At 40.0% G+C, this 19,609-nt stretch overlaps 1 pseudogene; it reads right to left on the reverse strand.

Moving 5' to 3' along the window:
* Positions 1 to 3,804: 3,804 nt before the first annotated feature.
* On the reverse strand, positions 3,805 to 19,606 carry LOC139665558 (inositol 1,4,5-trisphosphate-gated calcium channel ITPR3-like; annotated as a pseudogene).
* Between the last annotated feature and the right edge of the window lie 3 nt (positions 19,607 to 19,609).

Genomic DNA, 19,609 nt, shown 5'->3' on the forward strand with positions numbered 1-19,609 from the left:
TGACACGCTATACTATTACCTACTATGACACGCTATACTGTGACATGCTATTCTATGATATACTATGACACACTATACTATGACATACTATGACACGCTATACTATGACATACTATGACACGCTATACTATGACATACTATGACACGCTATACTATGACACACTATAGGATGCCATTATGATATACAGTTGATGACATATTATGCTACAATACTATGACATATTATACTAAAATAAGTTGTATTTTTACATATTATACTATGACAGTTATACTATGACATTCCATATACTATTTTTGATGTATTTTATACTATAAAATGCTATACTATCATATTCTCTTTCTGACCTATTATTATTTTGACGTACTATTGTATGATACACTATTCTATGATAGATTATGATATGACATGCTGTACTTAGATGTAAGAAAACTATTATTTAATATACAGTGGTATTGGATATTTGGATATGCTATAGTTATACCATGACATGCTATACTATGACACACTATACTTTGACATACTGTACTATGACTTGCTATACTATGACATACTATACGTTGACATACCGTACTATGACTTGCTATACTATGTTATGCTATACTATGACATACTGCATTAGAAAAGAAGAAATATAAAGCAAGCTCAGAATGTGATCCGGTGGCAGCCAGTGCTACACAGCTGTCTGTGTCTTCACACTTTTAAATTGCAAGTAAATTGTGAAAGCCAGCATCCCAAACAAAGACTGAAAAGCTGTGAGAAACCCCTCTGCAGCCGTCTGACCCGGCCGGCGGCTCAACGAGCTACACAGCTACTGGAAAGTTTTAATGTCCTGGGTTCAAAGGTCAGGCCCACTTTCCACTCTCTGGCTGCCAGGAACTTTTGAAAGCCGACATCCCGAGAAAAGATTAGAAAGCTCAGAGAGAAAACTCTGTGAAGCAGGGCGGCCCGGCGGCTCAGGACGCCGAGCGGCTGCATGGACGTTTTGAGGTTGTGGGTTCAAGCCTGAGTGAAATCTGAAAGCCGACACCCAGAGGAAAGATGACTGTGACACACTGTGACACTCTCACCCTGACATTTTTACATTAACTCTGTTCTATCTCCCTCTGCTGGTTTCTACAGAGAATAACAACCAGAAACCAACTGAACCGCTCTCTATTTCACTCTGCGTGTGTGTGTGTGTGTGTGTGTGTAGGAAATAGTAAAGCAAACTAAAAATGTAGAAAATGTGAAATACAAATGGAGCAAAAATGAATGCAGAGAAATAAGAGAAGTTTGTTGTAAGATTGCATTGTTTTAAGTGACCAATAAGGCTTTGTTTTTTGACAGAAAGAAGAGCTGAAGAGTGACAGGTTTTGATTATATTATGATTATATTATGGTTATATTTGTGTTTTTCCAGAGATTTCACATCCAGTCCAGAGTCTGTTTTTCACCTAAATGATCACTGGACAACACAAGTCACATGAGTCCTGGCAGTAACAGAAACTTTGTCCTGCAGGTAATAATTTGTTTAATAATTTGTTTCTGGACATACTTATTTGCTGAATCTTGAGTACACATAGTTGATTAAAAACAATCAAACTATATACTATGTGTAAACTATATATATGTAAACTATATACTAGTGTTGTAGTCGAGACCACTTAAACCGAGACCGAGTCAAGACCAAGACCAAAGCGTATCAAGTCCAAGTCAAGACCAAGACTTTGAGGGGGGCGAGACCGAGTCAAGACCAAGACCGAAGGGGGGCGAGACCGAGTCGAGACCGAGACCAGACCAATGCGAGTCCATTTTCAAGACCATGTAATCAGAGTGATGGCTAAACATTTACACCATTTCTCTGCTAAAATTCAAAAAGAGAGAAAGCATTATTTAGGAATTTAAGTAAAAAACAAATGGATGTACAGTATGTACTCAGTGACAGAAGACAATCCTTTGATCTGAAACATTGCAATTTGATTTCACTAACCTTTGGAAAGGCTCAAGACAGTGGGCAGAATGAAACAGAAGTGTTAAAACACCCTGAGCACAGAGCTTCACTAAAACATTAAAAATTATTATCAGGTTATAGCTGACCCTTGCTTTTATGTGTCACAATGTAGTTGGTTCCTGAAATGAAAAGAAACACTCTAAGATTTTCATAATTTACTGTCATGTATAGGCTACAAATTGTTTTTGTTATAGTGTTTTGACTTTGACCAGTGTGACAACTTGCCCCGCTCTCCCCTACTCAATCTGCCAGAGCCCCGTTGTGCAGACGAAAGTGAAACTTCAAATGACATAATTTATTCGCCTGTGTTAGTAACGGTATAAACAATAACCTGATAACACGTCTTCTGCTGCGCTACAGACTTTAACGGTAACATTTTTACCTTGTGGAATTTAAGTAACGTTAGTGAAATCATAATTTAACCGATAACCTCTTCCGCCACACATGGTGCTCTCTCCCCCTGTATCCTGCGTTCTCTTTCTTGGCGCAGCTCAGAGGGGGGTGAGTGAGGGTGGCAGCGGTTAATGGTTAATAAACTTTCAAACTTAAAATAAGCAAAGTTATTGGTTGCAATTTGAAGAGGGAAGTTTTACATCAAATCGAGACGAGACCAAGACCATCAAAATGTCCGGTCTCGAGACCAAGACTGATCTCGAGTACTACAACATTACTATATACTATACTATATACTGTATGTAAACTATATATATATATATATATATATACAGTACTCATATGTCAAAGAAATCCATAAAGCGAAGATGCTTTCAAAACTAATTAAATGAAGTTTCTGAATATCAAAAATTTACAATAAACAGTAGTCTACTGACACACTAATGCAGAAAACAAATAAACATCGAAGACTTCTAAGAAATGTATATAAAAAATGTAGGGGGCCTAAGACTTTTGCACATATATATATATGTATATATATATATATATATACATATATATATACGTATATATATGTTGCACTATAGTTCATTTTGAACTCTCAATCTTGTTTTTATGCTTATGGCCCTGGAGCCCCCAAGTCAGTAGTGCCATTTTATAGGTGAAATAGCACTATAACTGCTGCTGTTGGGTCATATAACATATAACTCCAATATTGGTGTTTTTCTTTCTTCTTTTAGTTTCCACAGTCATCTATGTGTTGAGTGAGTTGCATGACCTTTGAAACCTGTTAAAACCCCATTGCAGAATTTCAAAAACACAGAAAAGAGGCATTCTCTTCTTCATACATATTTTATTTTCTGAAGATGTGTTCTTCATCTCTCCGTCTGCTGCCTCCCCACTCTGTCTGTACCCAAATGTTCTAGTTGAACATTAAAAAGGTTTGTGTTAGCAAACGTTATCTTCTGTTCACAAACCTGAACGCAGTTCATTCATAATCCAGTGTCTGTACTGTACTCGTTTACAGTGTTAACAAAGTGGAGCTCCTCCCTCTATAAATATTACTATTAAACCATAATAACAATATATATCTAAAAAACTACACTATCTCTGGCCTTACAATAGAAAACACACAATTGGGTTCAATTCACTTTACATTCAAGCAACTGATGAAGAGATTATTGAAAGGTTCAGCAGGAGAAGCGTGTCATGTCCAGCACTCTGTCATCTGCATACTGACGCAGAATGTCAATTTCTATTTACATTTCTTTAAACTGATTGTATTTAAAGTGAGTTGATGCCAGGTGTGACACACACATTATTGTCAATATTCTCAACACACACACACACGCACACACTCACTCACTCACACACACAGACATGCATACACACACATTCTAGCCTACTCCCTATGACTAACCTCTGAATTGAGGCTTTAAAAATCTCCTATCAGCAGACCTGGCTCCATCATGGCGGTTCACTGCAGAAATGTCACAAAACACTCTGAGTTGTAGCTTGAGAAGAGTCAGCTCAGTTAACCTGAACAAACTGTTAGCTAGCTAACTAGCCAGCAAACACACTGATGTTAATGTCAACATGCTAACGCTAGCTGCTACTAGATACGTTAGCTAGTGTGGTAATCAGATGTGTTAACAACAAGACAGTGATGGTTAGCTGACCAGATACTATGTAGGGCTGCAACTAACGATTATTTTCATTGTCGATTAATCTGTTGATTATTTTCTCAATTAATCGATTAGTTGTTAGGTCTATAAAATGTCAGAAAATGGTGAAAAATGTGGATCAGTGTTTCCCAAAGCCCAAGATGACGTCCTCAAATGTCTTGTTTTGTCCACAACCCAAAGATATTCAGTTTACTGTCATAGAGGAGTAAAGAAACCAGAAAATATTCACATTTAAGAAGCTGGAATCAGAGAATTTTGACTTATTTTTCTTAAAAAATGACTCAAACCGATTAATTGATTATCAAAATAGTTGGCGATTAATTTAATAGTTGACAACTAATCGATTAATCGTTGCAGCTATAATACTATGGTTAGCTAGCTAACAAGCTGACATTATCTAAACACTAAATCAATCAGATTAAATGATCAGTTCCCAGTCAAAAACAGCACAGAAAATGAGCTTAGGACCTCCAATATGGCCACCAAAGAATGCGTTACATCACATCTGTAAACTATGTATGTGTATGTACAATATATTTTCAACATATCCGTCTGGTCAGAGACGGTAGAGCTTGTGTTTCTTTTTAACACACACACACATACAGTATTGTGTTTTTGATACTTGATAGCAACACATTTGTTTAAAAGAACCACAACATATTAATCCAAGCTAAACTCCTGGCTGTGATGATAACAACATATCTTTTTTAACAGTGGACACTCTGTGTGTCAGATACTAGTGAGTCCATCAGTAACTGTAGATCTCACACACTGTGGATGGGCCAGATGATTTTCAGCCTTCTGAGCGCTGATGGCGGTGGGGACTGATGAGGTGTTGACATGGTTTATAGATCTGGTGTTCTGGTGCTGAAAAGCCTTTTACCACAAAAAACAAATAAAAAACAAAACTTGCATAAAAAGCCCCTCCCTCCTGTGGCTTAAAGGGGAAGTACATCAGTCTATCTCTATGTTGTTTTATAGCTCTAGTGTTTTATCTATCCTTATGTTTTGACCATCTGGAGATTTTCTCCTGTGGCATTATGGGACAGTCTATCAGCCTAGCCTTATGGTTTACAGATGTGGTTCTTGTAGTGAACAGTCTATCCATATGTGTGGTAGATCTGCTGGTTCCCTCTTATGGCACTAGATGGATATCTATAAGTCTACAGCTTAAGTGTTAGTCAGCAGTCTATCCTTATGTTTTGTAGATCTGGTGGTTTCCTCCTGCGGCACTAGGGGGCAGCGCAGCGCTGGCTCCCGCCTGGACGTCGACGAAGCCCATCCTCTGCCTCCTCTTCCTCTGCTCTGTCATCTACAGGAAACAGGAAACAGGAAGTCGAGTCAGTCCACACTCTGGGGACGGATGTGGTTTTTTCAACACATCCATGAGTAGTGCTGGGCAGTTCGAGTCTTTTTGTTGATTTGTTCATTTTGGAGCAGTGCCTCAAAATGAATCGAACTTTCGAGTTTTTCGTGTTTTTTGAGTTTTTTCCGGCTCGCTCAAAAACGCACTTCTTCCTCAAAGAGCGAGTTTGAAAGTGAGATGTCTTTGATGTCTTTGTTTGTGAAGGTGCATGGCGATCATGGACAGTGTTTCTGTGGCTCACTGCAGCGTGTACTTTGATAATCTACAGAAGCCATTTGTCTCGGTGCACAGGCTTGAATGAGAGCGGGTGGAGAAAGGCAACTAGCCGAACTTGTTCAGTGAGCTTTGATGGAAACTCGGAGTGGGAGGAACCAGAACATTCCACTGGAGACTCGGTATGTTTCGAGCTCGAGAATGACTCGTTCAAAATGACTGGTTCAAAATGATTTGTTCGTTCTTTTTCATCCAGCACTATTCATGAATCAAAGGTCACGCTGAGAAAAGACTTGTGCTCTGTTCTAAACCAGCACTACTCATACTTAACATACTGAGAGTTAATTAAATAAATAAATAAATAAATTAATTAATTAATTAATTATTGAGTATGTAGTGTTTCCACTGTATAGTATGTTGAATTTGTTTACGTGAAAAAAGCCTCAATGTATACTATTTTGGCAAGAGTTTCTCAATATGCTGCCCGATGTTGCTAGACATACTGAGATGTCCCATAATGCCTTGCCGCTGCGTAACTTCTGTTGCCGTGTGTTGCTTGCCAGTGGCGGACAAGAAAGTGATTGGTGCTGTCAGAGTGCAATTTAAGGACCATAAATAGAAAATAGAATAGAAACTATTTATTTCACTAAGAGGGTTCTTGTGTCATCAAATATTAAAACTCTAACGTGTTTTCAGAACAAGTATGTCGTTGTTGAAAATGCGGTTACAGCTACACAGGCCTGCTAGCTTCAGCCTGCTAGCTGGTAATTTACCACAGAGATTAGTGATTAGTTAGCCTGCCATGCTTTTCTTACAGTTGCTCATATTTGCTGCTAACAAATCTTTCAGAATGAATACAAATCACTGTATGGTCAGGTGTGTACCGTTACCGCCTCACAACAACAATGGCGTACATGTTTGTTTCTTTCATCTGGAGCGATGAGGCGGCTCGTCAGCTGTCTGACCGGCTCGGCCTGCAGGGAGGACGCCGCTCCTCGCTCCCCGCCGCGCCTCGCCTCGCTCCCCGCCGCGCCGGAGGAAGGGACAGGACTTCACTTATCATTTCTCATAGAAGCATTGATTGCTTATATGTGTTATTGATCAAATCAATCTATGCATATTTGTTTGCTGGATTAATATTGTGAATTTTAATCTGATCATGCCATGCAGTCTTTTCATGAATGTAGATTTTTTCTAAAAGTGTTTGGAGGCGTGAAACGATTTGATAGTTCATAACATTTAATTAATACAGTGATATCTTATCTTATTTAAGTCTCCTGTGACAGGAGAGTAAAGTGAGTTTGTTCTGTGACAGGATCCAGTGCTTTTATAGCCTGGTAAGTCCATCCTGATCACATGACCTCACATTCTGTTTCGCTCCACGGATCAGTCTGGACTTCTAGCCGCCCACATCGATTTCAGTGGGCGGGACTACTTGCCTTGACAGACAGACTTCTTCAGCCAATCAGCAGAACGGCGAAAACATCTTTTCTGCTGAGAAACTCCGCTAGTGCATGCTCTTGTTCTTGTTTAATTGTTGTTATTGAGTCTATTTCTGCAATAACTGCACTTATGTCTGTGTTTACTCTGCTAATGTTAACGTTACCGCTCGTTGCTTTGGGAGACGCCATTACTGTTTTCCAGCGGCGGCCTGTATTTCACGTCATCAACTATGACGCAGTCCCTGATTGGCCCGGTTACGTTGTAATGTCAGGAAATCGATGTAGGCGGCTAGAAGTCCAGATTGATCCATGGAGCGAAACAGAATGTGAGGTCACATGATCAGGATGGTCTTACCAGGCTAGTGCTTTTAGACAGAACAGGCAAATTTAAAATGCATGCATATCAGCAGCAGTGACCTGCAGACGTGCGTCTCGCAGCATGCTGAGTGACGAGCAACACGGTAAAACGTGGGAGGAGGACTGCAGCGGTGGAGAGTTAGCAGCTGATGAACTATAGTTCAACAATATATTGTTTTAACGGTAAATGAACAAAGGAGGGGAAATGTGTAACAACATTGTGCAAAAGAGGAAAAATATTTAACCAGAAACAGCAATGACATATCAAGTGCTGATACTTATAATGTAGACTAATATAGCCAAAATAACAATTTATAAAAATTCTCTTATATATTATGTTTACAGAATTGACACTTGGTGCTCTTATAGATGCTCATTGGGAACAGGAATCAAATTTACAGAACACAGAGATACTAGCTGTAAGATTAAAAACCTCCAGTGAGAAAAAAATTAACTCCTGAGCTGTAAACACAAAGTCCAAGGAGAAGAGACTAACAGCTTGAAATTTAAACAGTCTTTATTATTATGGTTTAGATACAGAAGCCGAGAACGGCCGTGCTTGCAATTATTTTTTTTAATGCCGTTATCTCGAGATCACAAGTTAATTATCTCGTTATCACGAGAAAACAAAATGTTGTTTCCTCTTATTACTTATGTTTATCAGAGATCAGGAGTGCCATGCCAGCATGCGTAGACGGCGTCTTGACAACTGTAGCAACTGATTTAAGCTGAAAATGTCAGATCAAGGAGTATCCATTACTGATCAACACATCAGACTGTACTTCAATCAAGGTCTAACACAGGCAGAAATTGCACTGTGTCTTTCTGTAAGAGATAACATTCAGATCAGTCCTCATCATTTAAGGAGAAGACTAGCAGTTATGAATCCTCCCGACAGTCATGACAGTGATCTGAAGGCTGAAATCAGGTGTGATCAAATGAACCAGACACTCATTTTCGAGTTCTCCATAATTATCCCGTGATCTCGAGAAAACAAAAGTCATTTTCTTGTGATAAATTATCTCGTTATCTCAAGAAATCAGTCTTTTGTTTTCTCGAGATAATGAGATAAATTAACCCGTTATCTTGAGAAAACAAGCTTTGTTATCTCAAGATAACGAGATAATTAACTTGTGATCTCAAGATAACGGCATTAAAAAAAACAATTGCAAGCACGGCCGTTCTCTGCTTCCGTATTTAGAGGCTATAAGCCATGATAATCAAATCATAATAATTAGATAATTAAGGGTGGATGTGGAGTGTCTACAGGTAAAGACTTCACAGTTTCCTCACTGGAGGTTTTCAGTGTTAGAGCTCGTATCTCAGTTTTCTACACATTTATATATTATGTTATTGACTTTGATCTGTGTTGTTTTATAGCGTATACTGCTTCAGTATACTGCAAACTGAACGGTCTGCTGGTAACAGTATACTGAATCAATACTTTGCAGTGTATTAGTACAGTATGTATGTAGCAGGTTAGCATCTGGTTCTGAACACAGCATTGATCTCCACAGGACATCTGATGTAAAATTATATTAAAGGTGCAATGTGAAGCATTTTAACCATCAATTTCATATTAATGATTGGTCTCCTCTACCACATTAAGACTACATTTCCCATCAGCCCCGTTGCTCCTCTGCTCTCTCCTCTCCTCTCTTCTCCTTGTCTCCTCTCCTCCTCTCTTCTCCTTGTCTCCTCTACTCTCATCTCCTCCTCTCCTCTCCTTGTCTCCTCTACTCTCATCTCCTCCTCTCCTCTCCTTGTCTCCTGTCCTCTCCTCTCCTCCTCTCCTCCTCTCCTCGTCTCCTCTCCTCATCTCCTCTCCTCTCCTCTCCTTTCCTCTCTTCTCCTTGTCTCCTCTCCTTTCCTCTCCTTGTTTCCTCTCCTCTCCCCGCTCCTCTCCTTGTCTCCTCTCCTCTCATCTCCTCTCCTGTCATCTCCTCTCCTCTCCTTGTCTCCTCTCCTCATCTCCTCTCCTTGTCTCCTCCCCTCCTTTCCTCCTCTCCTCTCCTCCTCTCCTTGTCTCCTCTCCTCTCCTCCATGGTGGGACACACAAACACACAAACCGCTCTCCAATTATAGTAGTGGGATGTCTTAAATTGAATCCAGTAATGATTCATTGATGTTAAATGCGACACGCTGCACCTTTAAAGAGTAAACTCTATTAACATGACATACATTCTACTTCCATGTAAACCAATCTTCCAAAATTTAGCAGTTTTTACAAAGCTTTATTGCTATGATATTTATTGTTGTACATAGTGTGTGTGTGTGTGTGTGTGTGTGTGTGTGTACCTGCTCCTTCAGCTCAGTCAGCTGTGTTGTGAGCGTTGTGACGACCTTCATGGTTGAGGCCAGTTTGTCCTGCAGCATCCTCATCTCGTTCTGCTCGCCGTCGCCCTCGGTTACCACCAGAGACATCGCCTGCATCCGCGGAAACCAGTCCAGGTTGTTATTCTGAAACACACACACACACACACACAAAGACGCATACACACACACACACACACACACATTAATAAGTGGTTAGCGAAGGAAAAGTCTATCTCTTTATTTTTCAGTAATTTTACTTTTCCTTCAGTCCATTTTAAGAGGAATCTGACTTTACTTTGTTTCTGCACTTTATTATGTCATTTCTAATGTTTCCAGTTAAAAGAATCTAGTTTGAACGCTCTCCTTTTAGAATCACATGGAAAAGATCCCTACGGTGGCCCTGAGGGTCAAAACACAACGACATTTCACAAAACACAACAACATTTCAGAATCTGAAATGTCATTGTGTTTTGTGAAATGTCGTTGTGTTTTGTGAAATGTCTTGTTTTGTGAAATGTCGTGTTTTGTGAAATGTGTTTTCTGAAATGTTGTTGTGTTTTGTGAAATGTTGTGTTTTGTGAAATGTCGTGTTTTGTGAAATGTCGTTGTGTTTTGTGAAATGTTGTGTTTTCTGAAGTGTCTGAAATGTTGTTGTGTTTTGTGAAATGTGTTTTGTGAAATGTCGTTGTGTTTTCTGAAATGTCGTGCTTTCTGAAATGTCGTTGCGTTTTCTGAAATGTCGTTGCGTTTTCTGAAATGTGTTTTCTGAAGTGTCTTGTTTTGTGAAATGTGTTTTCTGAAATGTCGTGTTTTCTGAAATGTGTTTTGTGAAATGTGTTTTCTGAAATGTCGTGATTTATGAAATGTTGTGTTTTCTGAAATGTCTTGTTTTCTGAAATGTCATTGTGTTTTGTGAAATGTTGTGTTTTGTGAAATGTCGTGTTTTGTGAAATGTCGTGTTTTGTGAAATGTCGTGTTTTGTGAAATGTCGTGTTTTCTTAAGTGTCTGAAATGTTGTGTTTTGTGAAATGTGTTTTGTGAAATGTCATGTTTTGTGAAATGTGTTTTCTGAAGTGTCGTGTTTTGTGAAATGTGTTTTCTGAAATGTCGTGTTTTCTGAAATGTCGTGATTTATGAAATGTCGTGTTTTGTGAAATGTCTTGTTTTGTGAAATGTCATTGTGTTTTGTGAAATGTGTTTTGTGAAATGTTGTGTTTTGTGAAATGTGTTTTGTGAAATGTTGTGTTTTGTGAAATGTCGTGTTTTGTGAAATGTCGTTGTGTTTTGTGAAATGTTGTGTTTTGTGAAATGTCGTGTTTTCTTAAGTGTCTGAAATGTTGTGTTTTGTGAAATGTGTTTTGTGAAATGTCATGTTTTGTGAAATGTCGTGTTTTCTGAAATGTCGTGCTTTCTGAAATGTCGTTGCGTTTTCTGAAATGTCGTTGCGTTTTCTGAAATGTGTTTTCTGAAGTGTCGTTGTGTTTTGTGAAATGTGTTTTCTGAAATGTCGTGTTTTCTGAAATGTGTTTTGTGAAATGTCGTTGTGTTTTCTGAAATGTCGTGATTTATGAAATGTCGTGTTTTGTGAAATGTCTTGTTTTCTGAAATGTCATTGTGTTTTGTGAAATGTGTTTTGTGAAATGTTGTGTTTTGTGAAATGTCGTGTTTTGATGTGTTTTCTGAAATGTCGTGTTTTCTGAAATGTGTTTTGTGAAATGTCGTGTTTTCTGAAATGTCGTGATTTATGAAATGTCGTGTTTTGTGAAATGTCTTGTTTTGTGAAATGTCATTGTGTTTTGTGAAATGTGTTTTGTGAAATGTTGTGTTTTGTGAAATGTCGTGTTTTGTGAAATGTCGTTGTGTTTTGTGAAATGTCGTGTTTTGTGAAATGTCGTGTTTTGTGAAATGTCGTGTTTTCTTAAGTGTCTGAAATGTTGTGTTTTGTGAAATGTGTTTTGTGAAATGTCATGTTTTGTGAAATGTCGTGTTTTCTGAAATGTCGTGCTTTCTGAAATGTCGTTGCGTTTTCTGAAATGTTGCGTTTTCTGAAATGTGTTTTCTGAAGTGTCGTTGTGTTTTGTGAAATGTGTTTTCTGAAATGTCGTGTTTTCTGAAATGTGTTTTGTGAAATGTCGTTGTGTTTTCTGAAATGTCGTGATTTATGAAATGTCGTGTTTTGTGAAATGTCTTGTTTTCTGAAATGTCATTGTGTTTTGTGAAATGTGTTTTGTGAAATGTTGTGTTTTGTGAAATGTTGTGTTTTGTGAAATGTCGTTGTGTTTTGTGAAATGTTGTGTTTTCTGAAATGTTGTGTTTTCTGAAATGTCGTGTTTTCTGAAGTGTCTGAAATGTTGTGTTTTGTGAAATGTGTTTTGTGAAATGTCGTGTTTTCTGAAATGTCGTGCTTTCTGAAATGTCGCTGCGTTTTCTTTGTGAAATGTGTTTTGTGAAATGTCATGTTTTGTGAAATGTGTTTTCTGAAGTGTCGTGTTTTGTGAAATGTGTTTTCTGAAATGTGTTTTGTGAAATGTCGTGTTTTCTGAAATGTCGTGATTTATGAAATGTCGTGTTTTGTGAAATGTCTTGTTTTGTGAAATGTCGTGTTTTGTGAAATGTCGTTGTGTTTTGTGAAATGTTGTGTTTTGTGAAATGTCGTGTTTTCTTAAGTGTCTGAAATGTTGTGTTTTGTGAAATGTGTTTTGTGAAATGTCATGTTTTGTGAAATGTCGTGTTTTCTGAAATGTCGTGCTTTCTGAAATGTCGTTGCGTTTTCTGAAATGTCGTTGCGTTTTCTGAAATGTGTTTTCTGAAGTGTCGTTGTGTTTTGTGAAATGTGTTTTCTGAAATGTCGTGTTTTCTGAAATGTGTTTTGTGAAATGTCGTTGTGTTTTCTGAAATGTCGTGATTTATGAAATGTCGTGTTTTGTGAAATGTCTTGTTTTCTGAAATGTCATTGTGTTTTGTGAAATGTGTTTTGTGAAATGTTGTGTTTTGTGAAATGTCGTGTTTTGATGTGTTTTCTGAAATGTCGTGTTTTCTGAAATGTGTTTTGTGAAATGTCGTGTTTTCTGAAATGTCGTGATTTATGAAATGTCGTGTTTTGTGAAATGTCTTGTTTTGTGAAATGTCATTGTGTTTTCTGAAATGTCGTTGCGTTTTCTGAAATGTCGTTGCGTTTTCTGAAATGTGTTTTCTGAAGTGTCGTTGTGTTTTGTGAAATGTGTTTTCTGAAATGTCGTGTTTTCTGAAATGTGTTTTGTGAAATGTCGTTGTGTTTTCTGAAATGTCGTGATTTATGAAATGTCGTGTTTTGTGAAATGTCTTGTTTTCTGAAATGTCATTGTGTTTTGTGAAATGTGTTTTGTGAAATGTTGTGTTTTGTGAAATGTCGTGTTTTGTGAAATGTCGTTGTGTTTTGTGAAATGTTGTGTTTTCTGAAATGTTGTGTTTTCTGAAATGTCGTGTTTTCTGAAGTGTCTGAAATGTTGTGTTTTGTGAAATGTGTTTTGTGAAATGTCGTGTTTTCTGAAATGTCGTGCTTTCTGAAATGTCGCTGCGTTTTCTGAAATGTCGTTGCATTTTCTGAAATGTCGTGTTTTCTGAAATGTCGTGTTTTCTGAAGTGTCGTGTTTTGTGAAATGTGTTTTCTGAAATGTCGTTGTGTTTTGTGAAATGTCGTGTTTTGTGAAATGTCGTGTTTTGTGAAATGTCGTGTTTTGTGAAATGTCGTGTTTTCTGAAATGTCGTGTTTTCTGAAATGTGTTTTCTGAAATGTCGTGTTTTCTGAAATGTCGTGTTTTCTGAAATGTTGTGTTTTGTGAAATGTGTTTTCTGAAATGTCGTTGTGTTTTGTGAAGTGTCGTGTTTTGTTAAATGTCGTTGTGTTTTGATCCTCAGGGCCATCGTAGATCACAGCTAACAACGTTCTCTGTTCTAAAGAAGAACTCTTTAAATCAGACACTTTTTACTTTTACTGAAGGAGATTTTTACACCAGTACTTTTACTTCGTCTGAAGTAAAATATCAGCAAACTATCAGTACTTCTACTGGAGTAAGACTTTCTCATACTCTTTCCACCACAGATCATCACTTATGGACCTGAGAAAGTTTTTGTGGATTTTCTTGTCTTGAATAAGGCTTACTGAAACCTTCAGATGCTCTGGTGTGTGTGTGTGTGTGTGTGTGTGTGTGTGTGTGTGTGTGTGTGTGTGTGTGTATGTACCTTGATCATGTGTGCTACGTAGCTCTCAGGTCCGGTGTAGTCGGTCTTGTTTTTCTCTCGCACCAGAACGATGAAGTACAGGTAGTTCCAGATGTTGTGCTCCAGCTTGATGTGTTCTTCAAACGACACCGTCTTGTTGTCAAACTTGTCTCTCTCCAGACCTGCAGGAACCAGCAGAACCAGTCACTTAGATAACCAGTTAGTTAGTTAATCGACACCACTGTCAAACGTGTCTCTCTCCAGACCTGGAGAGAGGCAGAACAGAGTTAGTGACTGAACTAAATCAGTAAAAACATCTGATCCTCCTGCAGACTGAGAGAAAAGGAGACAGACTGGGTTTAGTTAATTAACTTGTTGGTTAGTTGGAAGGTTCATCTAGTTCTATAAGTTATATAAAGGCAGAAGAACTTAGTTGGTTAGTTAGTCCGTCAGTCAGTCAGTCAGTCAGTCAATGGTTGGTCAGTTAGTCAGTCAGTCAGTGACTCAGTTAGCAGTGGTGGAAGTACTGAGATCTTTTACTTCAGTAAAAGTAGCAATACAACAGTGTAAAGATACTCCATTACAAGTAAAAGTCCTGCATTCAAAATCTTACTGAAGTAAAAGTACATAAGTATTGGCAGCAAAATGTACTAAGACGGCACGGTGGCTCAGTGGTTAGCACTGCTGCCTCACAGCAAGAAGGGTTCGAACCCCGGTCCGTCCCAGGTCCTTTCTGTGTGGAGTTTGCATGTTCTCCCCGTGTTTGTGTGGGTTTCCGCCGGGTGCTCCGGTTTCCTCCCACCATCAAAGACATGTATGTTAGGGTTAATACTCCTGTCAGTGCCCCTGACCAAGGCACTGGCAAAAGAACTGGAGTCGGTCCCCGGGCGCTGTACTGCGGCTGCCCACTGCTCCTAGTGTATAGGATGGGTCAAATGCAGAGGACAAATTTCCCCATGGGGATAATAAAGTATATAAAAATAAATAAAAATAAAAAAACAGTATCAAAGTAAACATACTCATTATGCAAACATTTAGAGAGTTATATTTTTCATAAATTATTGGAATATTAATACTGATTTATTGACATACATGTACATGTAAGCAGCATTTTAAAGATGTCAACGTGAAGCTAATATTAACAATTTAGCTATACTTTTGCGTAGTCTAATCTATAACAATGCTATTTTATAGTTATTTTATAAAGATGATGAAATGTTTTAAATATAAAATATTGATCTGAAAAGTAACTAGTAACTATAGCTGTGAAATAAATGTAATGGAGTAAAAAGTACAATATTTCCCTCTAAAATGTAGTGGAGTATAAGTACAAAGTAGCATAAAATGGAAATACTCAAGTAAAGTACAAGTACCTCAAAGTTGTACTTAAGTATAGTACTTGAGTAAATGTACTTAGTTACTGTACTTTCCACCACTGTCAGTTAGTTAGCCAGTCAGATAGCTAGTCAGGCACTCAGTTAGTTAGTTAGTTAATAAGTCAGCTTGTCTGTCTGTTGATTAGTTAATCAGTTAGTCAGTCAAGCAGTCAGTCAGTCAGTCACTGGTTGATCAACCAAAACAGTCAGACCTTCAGTTAGTCAATCAGTTGATTAATTAGTCAGTTAGTTTTTAGTTAGGGAATTAGTTATTCAGTCAATCAGACAGTGGGTCATCATCAGCTGGTCAGTTGGTCAGTCAGTCAGCGAAGCAGTCAGTCAGTCAGTCAATCAGTCAGTCAGACCCACCACAGATGAAGCAGGTTGTCTTCAGTCAGTCAGTCGTCAGTCAGTCAGTCAGTCAGTCAGTCAGTCAGACAGTCAGTCAGTCAGTCAGTCAGTCAGTCAGACAGTCAGTCAGTCAGTCAGTCAGTCAGTCAGTCAGTCAGTCAGTCAGACCCACCACAGATGAAGCAGGTTGTCTTCAGTCAGACAGTCAGTCAGTCAGTCAGACAGACCCACCACAGATGAAGCAGGTTGTCAGTCAGTCAGTCAGTTGTCAGTCAGTCAGTCAGACAGTCAGTCAGTCAGTCAGACCCACCACAGATGAAGCAGGTTGTCTTCAGGACCTCCTCCTTCTTCTGCTTCTCGCTCCTCAGGTCGGCGAACGTGTCGATGATGACGCCGAAGATCAGGTTCAGAACGATGATGATGACGATGAAGTAGAACAGCAGGTCATACACAACCCGCGCCGGGAAGAGGGGCTCCTGCACATACACACACACACACACACACACACACACACAGATACATGTGTTTAGAGTCTCAACGTAACAGTCATAGATAGATAGATAGATATTTAGTTTTCTTTACGTTCTTGGATGGTTTGCGCAGAACGTCTCCCACTCCTCCTCCGTTCCTCAGTCCGTGGTTCAGCACAGTCACAATACACATCAGCAGAGTGTCGCACGCCCGCTCCGAGTTCGACTCATCTACACACACACACACACACACACACCACACACACGGTCATCGTTGCCATCAGTATGCATATAAAGTGTGATTATCTCAGTATTCTTTCATTTGAGTTTACACATACACACTGTGGAAGTTGAGGAGTGACATAACTCAATTGAAATCATGAAATTGATGAATTGAAATTTCGTTCATTATTTCTACATTATGCTCTCATATATGGGAATTTAAATTGCAATTGTATTTCATGATTACAATTGAATTATGTCACTTCTCAACGTCCATAATACACAATACAATACAGACAAAACATTCACACACACATTTACACAACCTGCTTGGCTAAATAATCTCTCTTTCCCTCCCTCCCTCTCTCCCTCCTCTCTCTCTTTCTCTCCTCTCTCTCTTTCTGTATCTCTCTCTGTTCTCTGTCTCTCTCTCTCTCTCTCTCTCTCACCCTCCTCCTCAGCAGCGGTGACATCACTGGTCTCCACGGTGCAGCTCACTCCGTCTGTAGAACAGGACTTGAGGAAATCCTGCGAGGCCTGACTCTGTTCTGGAGCTGAGGGACAAAACACAAACACACTGTTACACACACACACACTTTAACATTTAAGGGTTAAATGTTAAAGTTAAGGGTCGAGGTTAGGGGTGAAAGGTCAGAGGTCACCTGCGGCGATCTGCGGCAGCGGGTCGACCTCCATGATGAAGTCGTTCTTCAGGCAGAGGAACCCGACGATGGAGAACAGGTAGACCAGGATCAGAGCCAGCAGAGCCGTCAGCAGGATGGAGCGACCGTTACGAGTCACACTCTTTATCACATTAAACAGGGTCTCCTCCCTGTAGATCAGGTCAAACAGCTGAGAGAGAGAGGGGGAAGGGGGAAAGAGAGAGGGGGAGGGGGAGGGGGGGGAGAGAGAGGGAGAGAGAGAGAGGGAGAGGGGGGGAGAGAAAGAGAGAGGGAGAGGGAGAGGGAGAGGGGGGGAGAGAAAGAGAGGGAGAGGGAGAGGGAGAGGGGGAGAGGGAGAGGGGGAGAGGGAGAGGGGGGGAGGGGGGGGAGAAAGAGAGAGGGAGAGAGAGAGGGAGAGAGATGGGTAGACAGACAGGTAGAGAGAGAAAGACGGAGAGACATGGGGGAGAAAGAGAAAAAGAGAGGGAGAGGAAGAGAGAGAGGGAGAGACAGAGGGAGAGAGAGAGAGAGAGAGAGAGACAGAGGGAGAGGGAGAGAGAGAGAGAGAGAGAGAAAGACAGGTAGAGAGAGACAAAGACAGAGATAGAGAGCGACAGGTAGACAAAGTAAAAATACTTTGTTACTTTCTCTTTCTTTCTCTTAAGACTTTTTACTTTTCATGCAGTGTGTGTGTGTGTGTGTGTGTGTGTGTGTGTGTGTGTGTGTACCAGGATGCTGTAGAAGAGCTCGTGAAACACACAGGCCCAGTGTGGAGGTCAGGACGTAGGCCAGGTGGTAGAGGAACTCCACATCCATCACCATGGCTTTATATCCCATGATGAACGTCCCGTTGTTCCCCACAAAGCTCACCACGAACACAACTTTATTGATCAGCTGGAGGAAACATGACAACACACAACAGCAGGTTATCAGGAGAGTGGAGGAACAATACATGAGCAAATACAACTAATGTTTTTTTTGTTTATTTCTAATTTTATTGTTACATAATGAGTTGTGAATGTGGGCGTTCCAATGAGTTAAACACACTAACGCTTCCAAGTTGTAGCCCAAGTTCTATGCCCAGGTGGTAGATGGGTAATGTAGTTTTTATTACATTTAGTTGTTCATTTAGAGCAGGGCTTCTCAAACTCCAGACCGGACTACAAATCAATCCGGACCGGACCTTGTGTCTGACGCTTGTGTGTGTGTGTGTGTGTGTGTGTGTGTGTGTGTGTGTGTGTGTGTGTGTGTGTGTCTTTGTCTTTGTGTGTGCCGCACGCCCGTCAACCACTATTTTCCTATGGAAGGGTTGCAGATTCCCCGCTCACCACCGGCTGCACAGTGGGTCGCGCAAAGAGTTGAAAACAGTTTAACTTGAGCGGATCAAATCAGCGCGTCATACGTCACTTCTCAAGAGAACAACTCAGCACTACTTTGGTTGCCTGGCAACAAATAACACATTACCACTTCGCTTCGTTTCTGCCACTTTTTTCAAAGCGAGGCGGGTCGCCGATTGCGTTACTGCAGCAGATGTTCCCCACCTTCAGAAGGCGGCCATTCATGTGTCGCCATGTTTGGTTCCACATATCGATGTGAGTCTGGATTTGTTAAAAACTCCTACAGCAGTTTGGGTCAGTGCCCAAGTGCCCAGGTTCGAGGCACTGGTTACAGGCAAACAGCCATTTCTCCACTGATTCAAGCCACCATACTGTAGCATTGAATGTGTGTACTTAAAGTTATGTTTAAATTATGTTATGGACAAGTTATGGACCTTCAATATAAAAGTTTGAGTACCCCTGATTTAGAGTCCCCAGCAGTAGGAGAAAGTTTTCTATGCCCAGGTGGCACGTGGGTAATGTAGTCTGTTACATTTAGCGTCCCCAACAGTATGTGTTCTTAATGCTAAGGTGGTATATGAGTAATGTAGTTTTTTCTTACAATAATTATCCCCAGCAGTATGAATGTGTTCCCTATACCCAGGTGGTAGATGGGTAATGTAGTTTTCTTACATTGAGCGTCTCCAGCAGTATGACTGTGTTCCCTATACCCAGGTGGTAGATGGGTAATGTAGTTTTCTTACATTGAGCGTCCCCAGCAGTATGACTGTGTTCCCTATACCCAGGTGGCAGATGGGTAATGTAGTTTTCTTACATTGAGCGTCCCCAGCAGTATGAGTGTGTTACCTATTTCCAGGTGGTAGATGGGTAATGTAGTTTTTCTTACACTGAGCATCCCCCCCAGCAGTATGAGTATGTTCCCCATGCCCAGGTGGTAGATGGGTAATGTAGTTTTCTTACATTGAGCGTCCCCAGCAGTATGAATGTGTTATCTATACACAGTTGGTAGATGGGTAATGTAGTTTTTTCTTACAATTATTATCCCCAGCAGTATGAATGTGTTATCTATACCCAGGTGGTAGATGGGTAATGTAGTTTTCTTACATTGAGCGTCCCCAGCAGCATGAGTGTGTTGCCTATGCCCATGTGGTAGATGGGTAATGTAGTTTTCTTACATTGAGCATCCCCAGCAGTATGAGTGTGTTGCCTATGCCCATGTGGTAGATGGG

The sequence above is a fragment of the Centroberyx affinis genome, unplaced genomic scaffold (genome assembly GCF_046629955.1).
Source record: "Centroberyx affinis isolate AG114_WGS23_722 - 3 ecotype Tasmania unplaced genomic scaffold, CSIRO-AGI_Caff_v1 ptg004614l_1, whole genome shotgun sequence".
Lineage (NCBI taxonomy): Eukaryota > Metazoa > Chordata > Actinopteri > Beryciformes > Berycidae > Centroberyx > Centroberyx affinis.